The 21,357-nt window shown below is 30.8% G+C and overlaps 1 protein-coding gene across 2 annotated transcripts in view; it reads right to left on the bottom strand.

Annotated features, from left to right (window-relative positions):
* Positions 1-21,357, bottom strand: part of LOC119605615 (cytochrome P450 307a1-like) — a 76,488-nt gene that overhangs the window by 20,223 nt on the left and 34,908 nt on the right. The window contains exon 1 of one of the 2 annotated variants that reach the window (XM_037958829.1): positions 20,710-21,239. The exons of the other annotated variant lie outside the window; for it this stretch is intronic. The gene's annotated coding sequence lies outside the window, so the exon portion shown is untranslated. Of the gene's footprint in view, positions 1-20,709; positions 21,240-21,357 lie in introns of those variants that run through there. 2 annotated transcript variants of the gene reach the window in all.

The following is a 21,357-nucleotide window of genomic DNA, read 5'->3' on the forward strand; positions in this document are numbered from 1 at the left end:
CGGAAGGACGCAGTGGCAACATTTTCAAAAAATAGGACAAGTTTTTTACGCCAAAGCGTTCTGCGTAAAGATACCTTTTAGAAAACTATAAAATTGTTATATGTTCTTAATAAAAATTTTATTTTATTAATAAAAGAGTTAAGACACATTTTTGGCAAAAAAACGCCAAAAATCTAAAATTTTTTGAATTTTTAAATTAAAAAACGTATATTTTTGGATCTGTAAACAATATTGATCTGAAATTTTTTGTATATTATTGAACATTTTGTTGTCTAACTAACAAGAAAAAATTGAGTCCATTTGGTCCAAAATTACGCCCGGTATTCAAAAAAAGGCGGACCAAGGTATGGTAAATTTTGTATCACTAAATTTTTAAATGTCTATAACTCGGATATTATAAGAGATAAGTAGTATGTCCAAGCATGTTTTTTCAAGATCTCGTCGAGCGCTTTCACAAAATATAAAATCTTTGTATTTGGGTGAAAAACAAAAAAATGGCACGAGTTTAAAAATTTTACATGTCGTAGGTACCCTACTTTGAGCCGCCACAGCGCCGTCCCTCGAATACTCCTTGGCTACGCTCACGCCAAATTTTATCCCGATCGGATCAGCCGTTTAGAAATGCCAGATTTATTTCCAAAAAATTTCCATTCTGCCCCACTGTGCTCTAGAACGTGTACAATGTGCCACTTGAGTTGAGAGATTGACTGTGTTAGTTGTGTTATTACTCGTGGCCCTATCAGAATTGTTCTGTACTCTCTGAGGAGTATTGTTTGTACCGATATCTACAGTGAAACTGACATTTGTAGGTTCTTCAATGTTAGATAAATTCTCTCGACTTCTGGTTATAGGCATTTTAACGATAAATTATTAATAAAATATTATTAAGTTATAATTTCATTACTAAGTTTAGGTGTAAAAGGGTAGTCAATATAAAAGTAAAAAAATAAGTTTCAATTTAAACTTAAAAAAAAATAAAATTTAATCTTTGGTATCATTAATAAGTTTGCAAAAATAACAATTAACTTATGCAAAAATCTCATAATAATACAAAAAAAATCACCAATCGTTAAGTAGGCATAAAAGTAAATAAACGACAATCATCATTTACAAAAATCTCGATTATGCGTTATCTTAACGATAAATTTGGAAATAAACAAAAAAAAATATTTAAATGATCAAAATTGGTAAATTAGTCAATTCTCACAAGTATAATTCCAAAAGAGAGCATTTAAAAATAAATCTCAATGAGAATGTATTAATAATATATGGTTTCAGTAATAATATTTAGGTTAAGAAATCCCTATATTCAGAATGTCTTTAAATCCAAAATTTATTACATAAAACTCGAATTAAAACAAGTTAGAGTGCTATATTCGGCTCTGCCGAATCTTAAATACCCTCCACCAGCAAGCTACTTTTCATTGAGACCCATTTAACTATCTAATTTTTAGATAACTTGGCGAAATTTTTGTTTCCTTATTGAGGGTACTAACATTTATGCATATGTCAAACTAATTTTAATTATGTCGAGAAATATGTATGTATATTAATAGGCCAGTTTGAAAACATTTTAATATAATGATATATCTGTACACAGAACATACTCATTTTGAATTTTATCCGGATATAATCATTTAATTACGAATTAAGTGATATTAAGTGATTTTCAGAAGTATACCTTATATGGGAGCTAAGACAACCTATGGACCGATCCGGAAGAAAAAAATCCGTAGAATGATTTATGTATACAAAATAAACATTTATGTCGAATTTTATCCCGATAACTTTGATTATCAAGTGCATTTGAGTAATTTTCGGAAATGGACCTTATATGGGAGTTGTGACCAATTATCAACCGATAAAGAAAAAATTTAGTATAATGATTTAGTATAATGATTACTACAATAGATTTATTAATTAATAAAATATTTGCGTTTAGGTGATTTTCGGAAGTGGACTTTATATGTATAGGAGCTATGACCTTACACAAAACATATTTGTGTCGAATTTTATCAAGATACCTTTATTTGATAATGAAATATGTGCGTTTAAGTGATTTTTTTGAAGTGGACCTTATATAGGAGCTACTACAATATATGGATCAATCCGGAAAAAATTTGGTAGAATGATTTATATGCTCACAAAACATATTCAAGTCGTACTTCATCCCGATAGCCTTATTATTCAAAGAAATATATAAATATGATTTTCGTATGTGGACCCTCTATGGGAGCCTATCCGGAAAAAATTTCGTAGAGTGATTCATATAAAGACAATACATATTTGTGTCGAATTTTATCAAGATAACTTTATTTAACAATGGACCCGGATCGGTCCAATAATGGACCGATCCGGGGAAAAAGTGGTAGAATGATTTATATGTACACATTACATATTCAAGTCGAATTTTATCCTTATAGCTTTAGAATTTAATGAAATATATTCGTTTAATTGATTTTCGGAAGTGGACCTTATATGGGGGCTATGACCTATTATGAGCCTATCCGGAAAAAATTTCGTAGAGTGACTCATATAAAGACAAAACATATTTGTGTCGAATTTTTTCAAGATAGCTTTATTTGACAATGAAATATGTGCTTTTAAGTGATTTTCGGAAGTGGGCCTTATATGGGAGCTATGACCAATAATGAACCGATCCGTAAAAAATTTGGTGGAATGATTTTAATGTACACAAAACATATTTTTGTCGAATTTCATCCCGATAACTTTAGAATTCAATGAAATATATGCGTTTAAGTGATTTTCGGAAGTGGACCTTATATGGGAGCTATGACCAATTATGGGCCTATTCGGAAAAAATTTAGTAGAGCAATTCATATTTAGACAAAATCTATTTATGTCGAATTTTATCACGATAGCTTTAGAATTCAATGAAATATATGCGTTTAAGTGATTTTCGGAAGTGGACCTTATATGGGAGCTATGACCAATAATGGACCGATCCGTAAAGAAAATTGTAAAATGATTTGTATGTATACAAAACATATTTGTGTCGAATTTTATCCCAATAGCTTTATAATTCATTGAAGTATATGCGTTTAAGTGATTTTCGGAAGTAGACCTTATATGGGAGCTATGACCAATTATTGGCCTATCCGGAAAAAATTTCTTAGAGTGATTCATATTTAGACTAAACATATTTGTGTCGAATTTTATCAAGATAGCTTTGTTTGACAATGATATATGAGCTTTTAAATGATTTTCGGAAGTGGGCCTTATATGGGAGCTATGACCAATAATGGACCGTTCCGTAAAAAATTTGGTAGAATGATTTGTATGTATACAAAACATATTTAACTCGACTTTTATCACAATAGCTTTACTCATCAAAGAAATATGTGCGTTTAGGTGATTTTCGGAAGTGGACCTTATATGAGAGCTATGACCAATTGTGGACCGACTGAGATCTGCGTTGATAGTATGATTTCTGTTCATATTATATTTGCATGTACAAAATTTTGTGTTGATACCGATATATTTGAGGGAGTTATTAACGATAAACTAATTTCCGGGAATATATACCTTTGTATGGGGGCTATGGGAAATATTGGATGGATTGTAAAGATTTTGAACATAATTGATTACTGCCCTGAAAAAATAATGTGTGACAAAATTCATCGAAATATCTTTGGTAGTTTCCGAGAAAACTTCAAAAGAATTATGAAAAAACCGTAATTTTTTTCGAGGTAGTCTGAAATTTTTACTCATAACATTTTACATTGTGAACCGATTTTGCTGATTTTCAATACCAAACTGCTTAGGACAATAATGAATATTCTTAGTGAATTTGGCTGATTTCTTTTGCATAGTTTTAACGTGAGCGTGTTTTAACCAGACAGACAGACGGACAGACGGACATAGCTAAATCGACTCAGAATTTCATAAGGATCAAGAATATATATACTTTGTTAGGTCTCAGGTGAATATTTCTAGGTGTTACACACGGAATGACAAACTTATATATACCCTCTATCACCACTGATGGTGGTGGAGGGTATAAAAGTTCAAAGAAAAAACGTAAATTTTTCATTTCGTTTCTGTTTTTGAGCGTGCCAAATGATAGTAAAGTTCTATGGTGGATTGAAATTTTCCTATGTAATTTTACAATTGTCACTAATTTTACAAGAAAATCTGCTTTTATTTTAATAAAAGAAACACTTTTATTGATTTTTTATTATTAAAATAAATTTCTACAATCGCAAATGTATTATAAACTAAAATTATAAAATATTTTATTTTTTGTATTTTCAAATTTTTCTTTTCATTTGTCAAAAATTTATATAGCCCTATGAGCTAGTAAAATTTTATTCACCTCATATCTATCAAAAATTTTCATTTTCAAGTAAATTGTTACCGATTGGCACACACTCTTTATTTGAAATTTGTTTCTGTTTTTATACCCTACACTACTTTAGTGGGGAGGGTATATTGGATTTGGGCTTAGAATCGTTTTCTGAGTCGATTAAGCTATGTCCGTCCGTCTGGCTGGCTGGCTGTCCATGTAAACCTTGTGCGCAAGGTACAGGTCGCAATTTTCAAGATAATTGGATGAAATTCGGCACGTTTTATTTGACCCAAGGACGAAGTCTATTGAAAATGGTTAAAATCGGTCCATTATTTCACCTAGCCCCCATAGAACAGAACCCCCCGAAAAGGGCTTCTGAGCTCATAATTATGTTAAATATACAGATATATCGATAAAATACGGCACAACTAAGTTTTATAGAAGTCTTGATGACCCTGCCCTTCATAAAGATCGGGCCCCATTTGACCCTAGCTCCCATACAAAGTCCCCTTCAGAAAATTACTTGAATGTCCCAAATTAACTTATAAACACAAATATCGCGATGAAATTCAGCACAATAAAATATTATGTAAATATAAATATATTCACAAAATTTTATCGGGCTCCGTCCATATCTGCCCCTAGCCCCCATATAAAGCCTCTTTCAGAAAATTAGTTTTTCATCCATAAATTGCTTAAATGTATCGGAACAAAGGAATATTGAAGATAAATGCTTTATTATAAAAAATAAATTACATTTAATATTCATAACTGGTGTAGGGTATCATATGGTCGCCCACGCCCGACTATACTTTCTTACTTGTTATTTTTTTCTTTGTTTAAATAATAATAAAACTCCAGTAAAACGAAAAAATCCAATCGTTTTGAAATTTTTCAAAAATTTTTAAAAATCATACGATTTTCAATTTTCCATCCGTATTTTTAGTAAGTTTTATTACATTTTATATCTACACTATAATATTTTCAATTTTATTTGAAAATTTTGACAATATTATAGTGTGTAGCCGGCTTAAGAGGTATACGGCAAAGTATAACAAGTAGTCCGACTCTTTGACAGCAGTACCTAACTCTAAGCATGTGTTAGTGAAAAAGTACCTAACTCTAAATTTGTATTAGTAACAAAAATGTACATGTATTTGAGCATTTAAAATTTTCACCAGACATACAGAGTTTTATAAAAATTCATAAAATTTTATTTGTTTGAATTTTCAATACAAAAAAATGTAACTCTGCTTCTAAATTAAAATTCTACCACAACAAAAAATAAATGTCAATAATAAATAAAAAATAAAATTTTCAGTTTGCTCAAAATAAACGGAATTTTAAAGAAAAAATTTCGTAAAAGTATTTTAAAAAATTTTACTTTTTATGTGGATAGGTGAAATATCGCGTAGAACCCGCTATTAATTCGAAAATGTAAGTAGAGATTTGAAGTATTTTGACACAATAATATTTCTCACCAAGGTGTTGAATTCACAGAGCACCCGTAAATGTTGAGGTGGAATTTCGTGTACGTGAGAGTCGGACTACTTGTTATACTTTGGTATACGGTTTGATGGTGAGTATATTAGATTCGGCATAGCCGAATATAACACTCTTACTTGTTAAAGAAGTTCTTTAAATAGTTAAAACTAATACAAAAGGAATCGGGAATGGCCGACCATATGATATCAGTTATGAGTATATCTAAAATGATTTCTTTTTAATATAGCATTTATATTGAATTTTGTCTTAATTTCCATATACTATTTAAGCAATTTATTGATGAAAAATTTAAAAAGAGACTAGCTACATGTGGGCGTATTATCAAAATTTGGTGGAGGGATTTATTTATGTTCATATGGGAGTTAGATATGCAGAATTTCATCATAATGGTAGTGTTTAAAAGGGAATTAACGACCTTGAATCCATAATTAAGGGTTCACAAAGCCCTATTCGGGGAGTACGGTTGTATGAAGGCTAGGGGGAATAATGGACCGATTTAATCCATTTCCAAACAACTTCGTCCTTGGGTAAAATGAAACTATTTTCAACAAATTATCTGGAAAATTGCGAATTGTAGTTTGATTACAAGGTTTACATGGACGGACCGATTTTGGACCGAATCCTCCTAAGATTTTACAAAGATTTTGGTTTCAATAAAACTTGTTATGTCGAATATCAATGCTTTCTAAGCCTTATATGAATGCTTTGATTCAATATGGCCCGACGCTCATAATATTTGACAGAAAGATATTAGATCCTATAAAACTAGTTCATGGCGAATTTTATCGCTATACTGGTATTTTTAAGCCAGTTATGGCCGATAATGTCAAAGGTCAATTATGGACTGATCCTCAAAAAACAGCTAGAATTATGTTCCTATAAAATTTGTTTATGTCGAATTTCAATGCTTTACTATAATTTTGAAGAAGTTGTTTATGTCGAATTTCGTTGCTATTTTGTAATGTTGAAGCAAGTTATAGTTATGAGCAAGGCAAGGATTTCATGCACAAAAAAAAATGAAAAATATGCGCTTATAACATGCACTATACAATGGGAAAATATGCACTAAATATGTGGAAAATATGCACCAAAAAATATTTCCTTGTGAAATTTATTTGTTATCAATAATTTTCCTTTTATCATATTTGAGTAAATTTATATAGATATTTAGAACTTTAGTTTTTGACAACATATACATATATATGACAGAGATACCGCTTTATGTACTCTAATACCAATTTTACAGAATCACGATCACGAGTCAAGTGACTCAACTCAATAAATCGATTTGGATGAAATTTGCACTAGTACTATTGTAACTTTTCACCTATTGGTCCTAGCAAAAATTGCAAAAAGGAGTTTAGATATATATTCATTTTTCTTTATTCTTTATTGCTAACAAATTCTGGGTCTTTATTAAATTCTAAGACGATCTAGCCATGTCTGTCCGTCTGTCTGTTGAAGGCACGATAGAGTCCGAACAGAAAGAGGTAAATAGTTGAAATTCCTCTCAGAAAATTACTTTAATGCTCATTACTGTCTTGAAAATGCGAATATAGCGCTGAAATTCGACAAAAGTAAGTTTCTTACAAGCACAAATCTCTCTACCGAATTTTATAAGAATCGGTCCATAATTGACCCTACCCCCACATTCAGAAAATGACTTTAACGCTTACTGGCTTAAAAATGAGAGTATAGCTATGAAATTCGATATACAGAAGTAAGTTTCTTACAAGCCAAAGTCTGTCTACCAAATTTTATAATTGACCCTAAAGTTGGACAAAAATATTTTGTTTTTAATAATTAATATTTTGTAAATACGAAAGGGATGTGTCCATAATTGACTTATGCCCTATTTCAAATATCAATGTTTAGGAGCATTCTATTTACGGCATATGGTTTGATGGTGGGTATGTAAGATTTGGCATAGTCGAATATAACACTCTTACTTTAAATATAATTTGTGTTCGAAAAATTAAAAAATATGCTATGAAATATTAGAAATATGCAAAATATATGCATTTTAAGCAAAATATGCAATTTATGCATTTATAACAACATATGTAACAACAAATCGATGCCATTTTGTTATTTTGATTTACTGACTACAAACATGCATTTGCATAGAAATCCTTGCCCTGGTTATGAGGATTAAAGCCATTATATGAGGGCAACCTTATATGGGGGTAGAATCAATTATGGAACGATCCTATTAATATTGGTCATAAGCGTTAAAGTCATTTTCTGAAGGGGAGCTTATATAAGGGGTAGGGACAATTATGTACCGATCCTCATAAAATTTGGCAGAGAGTTTTTAGTTCTTCTAAAACTTGTTTATGTTGACTTTCGTTGATTTACTGGGATTTTGAAGAAAGTTATGAGCTTTACAGTAATTTTCTGAGGGGAACATTATATGGGCGGTAGGGTCAATTATGGGCCGATCTCTATAATATAAAAAAATAAAATATTTATGCAAATTTTCAGCTCCTTAGCTCTTCTTGTTCGTACTCTATCGTACACAACTTTATTTTGTCCATAGAGACCGACCCACTCTAGTATACAGCCATATCCTTTTGAAACGAACTCGGTTATAACGAATTTTTGTTATTACGAACTACTTTTTCAGTCCGTCAAGTATGATTTTATATTATTTTTCTATATATAACGAACATCAAGAATTAATAAATGTTGAAATCATAAGAAATATGTTGGATGTAACGAGTTTGATGGCAGCGATAACCGGACACTGGATACTAAGTAGACATTAAAGGCCAGTAAAATAGGGTGGGTCGAAAATAGGCTTTCGTCTCGGATCAACTTTCAATAGTGAAATTATGTTGTATTTTAACGTCAAATGGAAGACTGTAAAATATTATTCAATTAGCCAAAGTTTGTAAATGCATTTATATGGAAGGAAATGACACTTTTTGCAGTTTTTTCACAAAATGAGGCTTTAGGCATTAATTATTGCACCGTTTTATAGCAAAATCGTAATGTCTACAAAATTGTGTTTCCAGAAAGATAGAAAAACTCTAAATTGGTTAAAAAAGTTTTGAGTTTTGAGGTAATAACACGCGCATCGCCGCCAAAGTTTGTAAATGCATTTATATGGAAGAAAATGGAACTTTTTGCAGTTTTTTCACAAAATGAGGCTTTAGGCATTAATTATTGCACCGTTTTATAGCAAAATCGTAATGTCTACAAAATTGTCTTTCCAAAATGATAGAAAAACTCAAAATTGGTTAAAAAAGTTTTGAGTTATTAAAATTTCCCCCGAGAATTTTGTGATTCTGAAGGCACATAAAAGTAAATAAAAGAAATTATTTTTTTTAGTTTTCAAAAATTTTACAAAAAAATATTATGTCTTTATAAGATTCATAAATGTGCTAGTACGAATTTTTGTTCAAATTGGATAACGCTTACTCGGTTTAGTATGTGGTCGAAAAAGTGCCATTATTTAAACAGCATCTCCAAAACTCCATTTTCAAGCTTTAAAAAATTTTGTTAAATGGATTGTAAAAAATTAAAGCTCAATACCTTTCATAGTTTTACCGTACCTGCGATCTGAATTTGAAGGATTTTAGGAAAAAGGCAATTTTTGTCAATAATTAAGTAAAAATTATATTATTACGAATTGTTGCTTAATTTTGATCAAGAAAATTGAGATTATTATTTCCGAGTCCATGGAAAGTTATTTTATAAAATTGATGAAATTAAAAATCACCAACCCTCTAAAAACCGGGGTCAAAATTAAAATTTTGAATATTTTATGTTCTTGAAGAAATAAGAGCATGATGTTATTAATTTCTTTATGGATATTGATGAAACTTCTTAGAAGTTATTTTTAATATATACAAATAATACGATAAACCAAATCCAGGATATATATCCATTAATTCTTTAAGAAAATTAATTTTACAAAATTTCTTTTTGAAAGTAATTTTTTTTGGGTAAAAAATCGGTCTTGAATTGACGCCAAGTACGACAGAGGGTTAATTTTTGAAGAAGTTCGATTCCTAGATTTCTGGATATATTTCCGTGTAGTTTTTCAAAATATATTCATAATTAAATACACAATATTTTGCTATTTTTAATGAAGAATCCTATATATGTATATATATAAAACAGACTGTTTGTTTGTGTGTTTGTTTGTTACGCTTTCACGACAAAACTACTGAACCGATTTACATGAAATTTGGACCGCTAATAGGTCTAACCCCAAAAGGAACAATAGGCTATATAAGATCTTAATCGGTTGCCACGCCCCTTTTTACGCCCACTTTTTATAAAATTATTATTACACCAATTTAGCAATCACAATATGCAAAAACTACTAAACCGATTTACCTGAAATTTTGCATACCGATAGGTATAAGCTTGGAAATAACTATAGGCTATATATAAGATAATGATCCGATGCCCTCGCCTTTATTCGCCCACTTTTTATAAAACTATCCTTACCTATATCTTTTCATATAATTATATGATAGAGAATGTGTGTTTGTTACGCTTTCACGGCCAAACTACTGAACCGATTTACATGAAATTTAGAACACTAATAGTTCTATTCTAAAGAGGAATAGGCTATATAAAATCATGATTGGACGTCACGATCCTTCTTATGCTCACATTTTTCTATATAATTGTTGTACAAAATTTTCATTCGAGACTTACAGAAAACTTCTGAACCGATTTACATAAAATTTGGTATACCGATAGGTCTGACCTCAGGATCTGGATCGAACACCACGCCGCTTTTTACGTCAACTTTTTGTAAAACAATTATTATACCAAATTTACAAAAAACTACTTATCCGATTTTCATGTTATAATGAATGTTGTGGAATGAACCGTATGACACATTACATCTTCAAAACGTATAATATATAGTAATAAATATATATGAGACTCTTTTTTACACTTTCACTACATAACTACTAAACATGACAATAGTTCTATCGTGGAAGGTTAGGTTAGTTTGAAGAAGAGAATGTTTAATACATCAAATCCGAATAAATGCACCTATACCACTAATTTCAGGCCTGTTGTGATCTTATTGAAATTCAATGACCTTTTTCCGTCCACTTTTTGTTACATTTATAATGCTAAAGGTCATGATATTTAAATGTTATAGTAAATGAGAATTATTATTTAGTTAAATTTTTAATCAAAAATCTATTTTTATTTGAAAATTCTAAAATATTCTTAGATCCTTAATTAACTTTACAATTAGGTAAAATAAAAATCTGTAATCAATTTAATTTATTATCAAAAATCGATTTTCATCTAAAGCGTAAAATCGGTTGTAGATCCGTATATAATGCTCCCATCACTTATATTTTCCACCGGAAAACTATTCTTATTTCAAAACCTGTAATTGGCTGTATATCCTCAAAAAATAACTATTTAAAATCAGAATCGGATGTAGTTTCCTACGATTCTAAAATAGGGTAAATAATATATTCATATTACATTGTCACAAAAGTTCGAATTTTAAATCGGCTGTGGATCCTTATATAACACTTAAATCTATCTAGAAAATCATTCCTATCTCCCCTTTCTATTTATATAACTCTTTAAAAATTTACTATAAATAACTCTCAATGATCCGTAATCACTAATATTTTCCATACAAATCGAGTTTTATATCAAAAATATAAAATTTATATTTGTTGTTAAATCGAGATAACAACAAGTTAGTTAAATACCCTCCACCAGCAACTTTTATATTAATACTTTTTTAATTCATCAAATATTTGTAGAAATAAGTTTTCTCATATCTTAAATAGAAAAAACCCAAGATTTAAACAGCTTAAATCTGTTACAATTGCAAGATTATGGACCGATCGTAAAAAAATCTTTAAGTGACATTTCGGTATATAAAAACTATATTTCAGTCAAATTTTGTATCTATATAGCGTGATTTAGTAATAAGTAATTTGTGTTTAAGTGATTTTCGTATGGGACCGATCGCACCCATATTATGAACCGATCGTAAAATATCTTAAAATATAATTTTTGTATACAAAACTAATATTTGTGCAAAATTTTGCATCAATAGCTTTATTTGCCAATGAGTAATGTGCTTTTAAGAGATTTTCGTAAGAGGACCTTGTATGGGAGCTATGACCAATTATGGTCCGATCGTAAAAAATTCCACACTAACATAAATGTATATAAAGACAAAATTTTGGCTAAATTCTGTATCTATATCATTATTTGGTAATGAATATTGTGCATTCAAGTGATTTTCTGGAGGTGACATTGTATGGGAGCTATGGCCAAATCTGGACCGATCGTGAAAAAAATTTATAGTGTGATTTATGTATATAAGAGCAATATTTGTGCTAAATGTTTCGATATCAATATTTAGCAATGAGTTATGTTAATTTAGTAATGAGTTATGAGTTATTTTCGGGAAGGGAACTTGTATGGGAGCTATGTCCAATGATGGACCGATCCAGAATTTTTTTCTCTAAATGAATTCTATTGACGTAGAATTTTAATTTGTAAAATTTTGTGAAGATTCTGAAGGAAGTTATTAACAATAAACTCATTTTCCGGGAAGATGTACTTTTGTATGGGAGGTATAAGAAATTGTGGACCGATTCCGCCAATTTTAAACAGGAATAAAGTTCTCGTGTAAAAACAAATGTATGATGATTTTCATGGAATTATATTGCATAGTTTTCGTGAAAATTACATCATAATGTGTAAACATTTTAAATTTGATTCATAACTTTTCTCGATGTGAACCGATTTTTCTCATTTTGAATACCAAACTGCCTATTACAATAGGGAATATTTTGGCCAAATTTCAATAATTCATTTCACTTCGTTTTTACTTGAGCGTGTTTTTCACAGATAGACAGACGAACATAGCTAAATCGACTCAGAATTTCATAAGGACCGAGCCTCATGACCCGGCGGAGATTCTGGCGCTCCTTCAGAGCGGAAACCCTCATCTACCTACCCATGACTGGAAGGTGGTGAAGGTTTCCGAACCGATAGGAACGATCAGAAAGGCGATTGTGGTCCTTAATAAGGAGACCGTATCGCCACAGCGAGAGTGCGGAAGCAAAGTATACTATGGCTTTGATAGTATTACTCTCCGTATCTACCGCAGTGACGATAAACGCAATGCTGCCGCCTCTAGGGTTAAGCTAGAGGTTCCGCCCAAGAAGGACGATGAAAACATCGACGATCCCGCTGTTTCAGAAGGCGGGGAGAACTTTCAATCAACCACAGGTCAATTGGGAGAACTCCTCGGCTATCTGAAAGTGGCGGAGGACGGCGACACTCTTTCGGATACTGATCCGGAAGATGTCGACGTAACCGTCGTTTATGATCCTGACTTAGGAGATGGTGCAGGTATTACAGATTAACCTTCACCACTCCACAGTGGGGCAGAATCGAAATTTTTTGGAAATAAATCTAGCATTTCTAAACGGATGATCCGATCGGGATAAAATTTGGCGTGAGCGTAGTCAAGGAGTATTCGAGTTTAAGTTTTGAAGGCTCAAAGTAGGGTACCTACGACATGTAAAATTTTTAAACTCGTGCCATTTTTTTGTTTTTCACCCAAATACAAAGATTTTTATATTTTCTGAAAGCGCTCGACAAGATCTTGAGTTATAGGCATTTAAAAATTTAGTGATACAAAATTTATCATACCTTGATCCGCCTTTTTTTGAATACCGGGCGTAATTTTGGACCAAATGGACTCAATATTTTCTTGTTAGTTAGACAACAAAATTTCCAATAATATACAAAAAATTTCAGATCAATATCATTTACAGATCCAAAAATATACGTTTTTTAATTTAAAAATTCAAAAAATTTTAGGTTTTTGCCGTTTTTTGCCAAAAATTAATAAAATAAAATAGATATTAATAAAATAAAATTTTCTTTAAGAACATATAACAATTTTATAGTTTTCTAAAAGGTATCTTTACGCAGAACGCTTCGGCGTAAAAAACTTGTCCTATTTTTTGAAAATGTTGCCACTGCGTCCTTCCGAATATGACCTATTTTTTATCAAAACTTCAATTTTGGGCGACATGTTCTAAATTCCCAAAGCTGGGATCAGAAAACTGAAAGCACCAATTTAGTCCATATTTATCCCTTAATATCATTTTTTAGTTAGATATGGAAATTCTCGATTCTTTACAAAAATTTTCAAGACAATATCTCAATTACATTCAAAAATATGTTCATTTAAACCTGTATCCTTTAATTTCATTTACCTATTTTCTATTTGTTTGCTTATCCTTATAATTGGAAGGTCCTATTATGCTTAAATTTTCAGAAATTTATAACTATTTTTTACCTAAAATTTTTCGACAGATCATTTCGTTCTGTTTCGTTTATGATCATGTAGGTAAAAATATTCAGGTAATGATAATTTCGATTCATTCACTAATAAGAAATATCAATGACTGAATTACAGGTTATAGTAATATAGCCCTAAATGTTAATAGGTAGACAATTCGTAATTTATTACTTTGGAATACCTGTATCGGAAATGACAAGAATTGGTATATAAGTAAACTTCTCAGAATTTAAGTACCATATTTAATAAATCTACAAGTTGTGTTCCGTTTTATGGAGTGTATCTTCAAAAGGGCCAGAAAGAATTGAAGACATTTCAAATTATATAGAAACTACATATAGTAGAAAAGTAGACAAAACAGGCATATCAAAAATTGAAAACTTTTTAAAACTTTTAAATAAATCTGTCATTTCTAAACGGCTGATCCGATCGGGATAAAAAGCGATCGGGATAAAAGGCGAAAGCATAGCCAAGGAGTATTCGAGTTTAAGTTTTGAAGATGACTCCTGCAGATGCCCCAGGGACGGCGCTGTGGCGGCTCAAAGTAGGGTACCTACGACATGTAAAATTTTTAAACTCGTGCCATTTTTTTGTTTTTCACCCAAATTTTATATTTTGTGAAAGCGCTCGACGAGATCTTGAAAAAACATGCTTGGACATACTACTTATCTCTTATAATATCCGAGTTATAGGCATTTAAAAATTTACCATACCTTGGTCCTTTTTGAATACCGGGCGTAATTTTGGACCAAATGGACTCAATTTTTTCTTCTTAGTTAGACAACAAAATTTCCAATAATATACAAAAAATTTCAGATCAATATCATTTACAGATCCAAAAATATACGTTTTTTAATTTAAAAATTCAAAAAATTTTAGATTTTTGCCGTTTTTTTGCCAAAAATGTGTCTTAACTCTTTTATTAATAAAATAAAATTTTCTTTAAGAACATATAACAATTTTATAGTTTTCTAAAAGGTATCTTTACGCAGAACGCTTTGGCGTAAAAAACTTGTCCTATTTTCTGACATGTTCTAAAATCCCAAAGCTGGGTCAGAAAACTGAAAGCAGTTTTGGAAACCTCAATATGTTTTCTATTTACTCCAAAAGTATTTTCCCAGCCCTGAAAGAAATGTGGACCCTATGGGCAAAAAAGTAAAAATCCCATTTTTAGGATTTTTCTTATTTGAAATGACAAATTTAACAAGCGTTGAAAATTTCATTGAGTTTTGTTCATAAATAAAGACTGAATGACTGAATTACAGGTTATAGTAATATAGTCCTAAATGTTAATAGGTAGACAATTCGTAATTTATTACTTTGGAATACCTGTATCGGAAATGACAAGAATTGGTATATAAGTAAACTTCTCAGAATTTAAGTACCATATTTAATAAATCCGTTTTATGGAGTGTATCTTCAAAAGGGCCAGAAAGAATTGAAGACATTTCAAATTATATAGAAACTACATATAGTAGAAAAGTAGACAAAACAGGCATATCAAAAATTGAAAACTTTTTAAAACTTTTAAATAAATCTGTCATTTCTAAACGGCTGATCCGATCGGGATAAAAAGCGATCGGGATAAAAGGCGAAAGCATAGCCAAGGAGTATTCGAGTTTAAGTTTTGAAGATGACTCCTGCAGATGCCCCAGGGACGGCGCTGTGGCGGCTCAAAGTAGGGTACCTACGACATGTAAAATTTTTAAACTCGTGCCATTTTTTTGTTTTTCACCCAAATTTTATATTTTGTGAAAGCGCTCGACGAGATCTTGAAAAAACATGCTTGGACATACTACTTATCTCTTATAATATTCGAGTTATAGGCATTTAAAAATTTAGTGATACAAAATTTACCATACCTTGGTCCTTTTTGAATACCGGGCGTAATTTTGGACCAAATGGACTCAATTTTTTCTTGTTAGTTAGACAACAAAATTTCCAATAATATACAAAAAATTTCAGATCAATATCATTTACAGATCCAAAAATATACGTTTTTTAATTTAAAAATTCAAAAAATTTTAGATTTTTGCCGTTTTTTTGCCAAAAATGTGTCTTAACTCTTTTATTAATAAAATAAAATTTTCTTTAAGAACATATAACAATTTTATAGTTTTCTAAAAGGTATCTTTACGCAGAACGCTTTGGCGTAAAAAACTTGTCCTATTTTCTGACATGTTCTAAAATCCCAAAGCTGGGATCAGAAAACTGAAAGCAGTTTTGCCCAGCCCTGAAAGAAATGTGGACCCTATGGGCAAAAAAGTAAAAATCCCATTTTTAGGATTTTTCTTATTTGAAATGCCAAATTTAACAAGCGTTGAAAATTTCATTGAGTTTTGTTCATAAATAAAGATTTTGTCATATATTACATATTTGTTTAATTTCTAAAACTATGATTTATATCAAAATTTTAATAGGGTCGCAGATAGCTACAACAATTTAGTTCATATTTATCCCTTAATATCTTTTTTTAGTTAGATATGGAAATTCTCGACCCTTTACAAAAAATTTCAAGCCAATATCTCAATTACATTCAAAAATATGTTCATTTAAACCTGTGTCCTTTAATTTAATCTTTTTCATATTTTAGTATTAAGTATGACAGAATATACATTTGGTGTTGAATAAAATATTTGGACAATTTTTAAAAATTATTTAGTTAATTATTTTATTAAAGACTATAACATTGTATATACAAAAAAAATTATAATTTTATTATGAGCCACGCACAACAACACCTAAATCACCCCACACAAACCACCTTTCCCGCCCACCGAAACATAAAACACAATTTAATACAATATCATCAGTTAGTATAATAGCTATTTTTATTTGAACTCTTTATCTTAAACATAATACAATTAATTCTTACAACCTACTTATATAGTTAATTCCTAACACTACTTATTTTCTATAAAATTATCTGTCATATCGGTATACATATCCAGAAGGTAATATAAGTCCTTTTAATCTTCCTTGTTTTGAGATGATAGAGTTTCATAACAAATCCATCTTTTTCGCATAGTTGAAAGAACAGGATCAGAAGATAGAAGTAAACTATTAAAAATATCTTCATTCTGTGATTGCTGATTGCTGAGCTGAATAGTTGAACATGGTTAAAATCTCGATTCCTCGCTTCCTGGGCTTCTTCTGTTAACTCTCCAAGTGGAAGAATATTCGATTCAATTATTATTTGACCATGACACAATACTTTGTGTACTGTTGGTGTTAGTTCCCTCCATGGATACAGAGATACAAGTAATTTAGAAATTTCAGATGTATATTCCCCAAATCGATTTCCATTAATTTTATGTTTACTATTCAGTGCCATTAAAATAGTGTTAACTCTTCGAAGCAACTCCTTGTCGATTCCAGTTATTTTTGAAGTAATTTTAAAATCACGAAAAAACCTTCTCGCCGTATTACCGTCATTTGTACTACCGCAACTTGGAAGTGGTTTGTCGATGTTTAATCCCATCTGAACTTTAAATTCTTCTTGGATTCTGCTTTTTTCCACAGCTCTCAGTTCTTTCAATTCTTCATTATTTTTTGTTGATTTAGTAAGATTCTCTGGCACACTTCTATATTTGAGGTCGTATGCTATGTGTAAAAAGTAATCCAAAAATCGTATTCTGGCATGAAGTGGTGAAATTCCAAAAGACAGGACTTCTTCATTAATACTTCTGCTTTTGTTTATATTTGAGAATTGCGATTTTTTTTCATTACATATTGAGCATCTCCAGAAGGAAGAAGTTTCTGTTATGGCATTGCTGACCTTTCCATCAATCATTGTTAAGCTTAGCTGATATGATACGTTAATAGAGAATTCCTTTATTTTTATGCAAATGGGCTCCAGTGCATTTATTTCATCTTTTAAATATTCCACTAAATCTTTTGTTGTTTTCTTTGACTCCTTTATATATTCAAATCCAATGGGTCTACAAAAATTTTTTGAACCCGGAGTTGTATTGATCCATATATCTTCAAATGAATTTCCGATGCTTGACGATGATGGATTAAGGGAATATGAACGAATTCGTAATGGCACTGATGATGACATAAACACACTTTTGTAGTCTGCTAATGTCCGACTTCCACAAGCTTGTTTGTATTCTGGAAGTGCTGATAAACCGTCACATCCTCACTTACACATTAAGACAACATCACAGTTATGAATTTTCCTTAGTTGGTCTTCTGAAAAGTCTGACACAATTCTTGATGCTGTGTTTTCGAGCAAAGATGATATATCAATACAAGCTTCCACATCATTAACAGCAATAGGTGATGGTAGGATAGTTTGTTTTTTTTCCTGGATCGCCTTGTATGATGGTAATATATTGTGTCCTTTTTCATGCAGAGCTTTCCTTAATATTTGGTACTTATTTCGACTGAGACCCAGTTCCAACATAAGCGCTATTGCTTCCTCTTCAGTAAAATTTGATTGTCATGTTGGAGTTGATATACTTTCCACAATTCGCTTAAGTCGTTTTGGTGATGTATTAGGAAGAATAGTTGCAATATGTACGGCATCCATAGGTTGGTTTTCCTTTTTCAGCATTTCGTTAAATGTATCAGCAATTTCCTCATTTGAGATTGAAAAAAGTTTTTGTGTGACCCTCTTTTTTTTGACCTTGAACATAAGTCTTCGTATGACTTGCAAGGCGCTCCTGTTGATGTGTTGTAAGTTGAGATTTCCGTAGTAGTTTCCATCCAACTACAAAATTTTAATCGAAATTTCTTTTGATTTCCATCCACAGACTTACTTTTTACATCAAAAAGTTTTAAAAAGTTTTAAATTTTTGATATGCCTGTTTTGTCTACTTTTCTACTATATGTAGTTTTTATATAATTTGAAATGTCTTCAATTCTTTCTGGCCCTTTTGAAGATACACTCCATAAAACGGAACACAACTCTTCGTACTTTAATGTAATCTTCATTGTAGATTTATTAAATATGGTACTTAAAATCTAAGAAGTTTACTTATATACCAAAGTAAAAAATTACGAATTGTCTACCTATTAACATTTAGGACTATATTACTATAACCTGTAATTCAGTCATTAATATTTCTTATTAGTGAATGAATCGAAATTATCATTACCTGTATATTTTTACCTACATGTTCATAAACGAAACAACGAAATGATCTGTCGAAAAAATTTAGGTAAAAAATAGTTATAAATTTTTGAAAATTTAAGCATAATAGGACCTTTCAATTATAAGGATAAGCAAACAAATAGAAAATAGGTAAATATAAGATTTAAATATGTTCTGTCATACTTAATACTAAAATATGAAAAAGATGAAATTAAAGGACACAGGTTTAAATGAACATATTTTTGAATGTAATTGAGATATTGGCTTGACATTTTTTGTAAAGGGTAGAGAATTTCCATATCTAACTAAAAAATGATATTAAGGGATAAATATGGACTAAATTGTTGTAGCTATCTGCGACCCTATTAAAATTTTGATATAAATCATAGTTTTAGAAATTAAACAAATATGTAATATATGACAAAATCTTTATTTATGAACAAAACTCAATGAAATTTTCAACGCTTGTTAAATTTGTCATTTCAAATAAGAAAGTGCAAAAAAAAATTGAAAAGGCATCCCGCAATTCCCAAAAATAGGAATGAAAATCCCAAAAATGGAAATAGGGTCCACATTTCGTTCAGGGCTGGGAAAATACTTTTGGAGTAAATAGAAAACATATTGAGGTTTCCAAAACTGCTTTCAGTTTTCTGATCCCAGCTTTGGGATTTTAGAACATGTCGCCCAAAGTTGAAGTTTTTTACGCCAAAGCGTTCTGCGTAAAGATACCTTTTAGAAAACTATAAAATTGTTATATGTTCTTAAAGAAAATTTTATTTTATTAATAAAAGAGTTAAGACACATTTTTGGCAAAAAAACGGCAAAAATCTAAAATTTTTTGAATTTTTAAATTAAAAAACGTATATTTTTGGATCTGTAAATGATATTGATCTGAAATTTTTAAATTAAAAAACGTATATTTTTGGATCTGTAAATGATATTGATCTGAAATTTTTTGTATATTATTGGAAATTTTGTTGTCTAACTTGTCTAATTGAGTCCATTTGGTCCAAAATTACGCCCGGTATTCAAAAAAAGGCGGACCAAGGTATGGTAAATTTTGTATCACTAAATGTTTAAATGCCTATAACTCGGATATTATAAGAGATAAGTAGTATGTCCAAGCATGTTTTTTCAAGATCTCGTCGAGCGCTTTCACAAAATATAATCTTTGTATTTGGATGAAAAACCAAAAAATGGCACGAGTTTAAAAATTTTACATGTCGTAGGTACCCCATTTTGAGCCGCCACAGCGCCGTCCCTGGGGCATCTGCAGGGTTCATCTTCAAAACTTAAACTCGAATACTCCTTGGCTACGCTCACGCCAAATTTTATCCCGATCGGATCAGCCGTTTAGAAATGCCAGATTTATTTCCAAAAAATTTCCATTCTGCCCCACTGTGGTATGTATATGTATGTACTTTTCCTTTGACACAATCACTTTTATATCAATTTACTAACCTTTTAAAAAAAGCTATCTTAAAAACTCTCCAAACAAAAGGGCACTTAAAATTCCTTGGCAAGGGGTCTTCCTTTCATATGCTGGAGGATGAACTTCTTCGTGTTTTATCCGCTAGATTAAGATCAAGATGTGTAGATTATCCTCGATTCGAAGCAACAATTTAATTAATCCGGTTCGAAGCGACCAATGTTTCGGCGTCAATCCGATTTGGTTCAGTGTAAATGCACAAAAAGAATAAAACACAAAGAATTATTAGTTTTATAAAAGGAGAAGATTTGTCTTCCTTTATTTATATATTACCTTAAGCATGTATGCACAACAAGAAGTGCTCTTTAAGGCTTCTATATGACGAATGTTAAACAACTACTTATTTCTAAGTATGGAGGCTAACAAAGTTTAAATACAGTTAGCTGTTTATTCGTTGAATTAGTAATAGTTTTCCATCAAAGATGTAAACTAAAGTTGTAAATCATTAGGATTTACACTTAGAGGAAAAATACCGCAAATAATCGATTTGTACTTAAACACCCACCTTAAAGTCCGTCTGGCTGGCTGGCTGTCCATGTAAACCTTGTGCGCAAGGTACAGGTCGCAATTTTCAAGATAATTGGATGAAATTTGGCACGCCCGTTTTATTTGACCCAAGG

The sequence above is a fragment of the Lucilia sericata genome, unplaced genomic scaffold, assembly GCF_015586225.1.
Source record: "Lucilia sericata isolate MDLA Ls3-8-SP2 unplaced genomic scaffold, ASM1558622v1 Contig000501F_arrow, whole genome shotgun sequence".
Lineage (NCBI taxonomy): Eukaryota > Metazoa > Arthropoda > Insecta > Diptera > Calliphoridae > Lucilia > Lucilia sericata.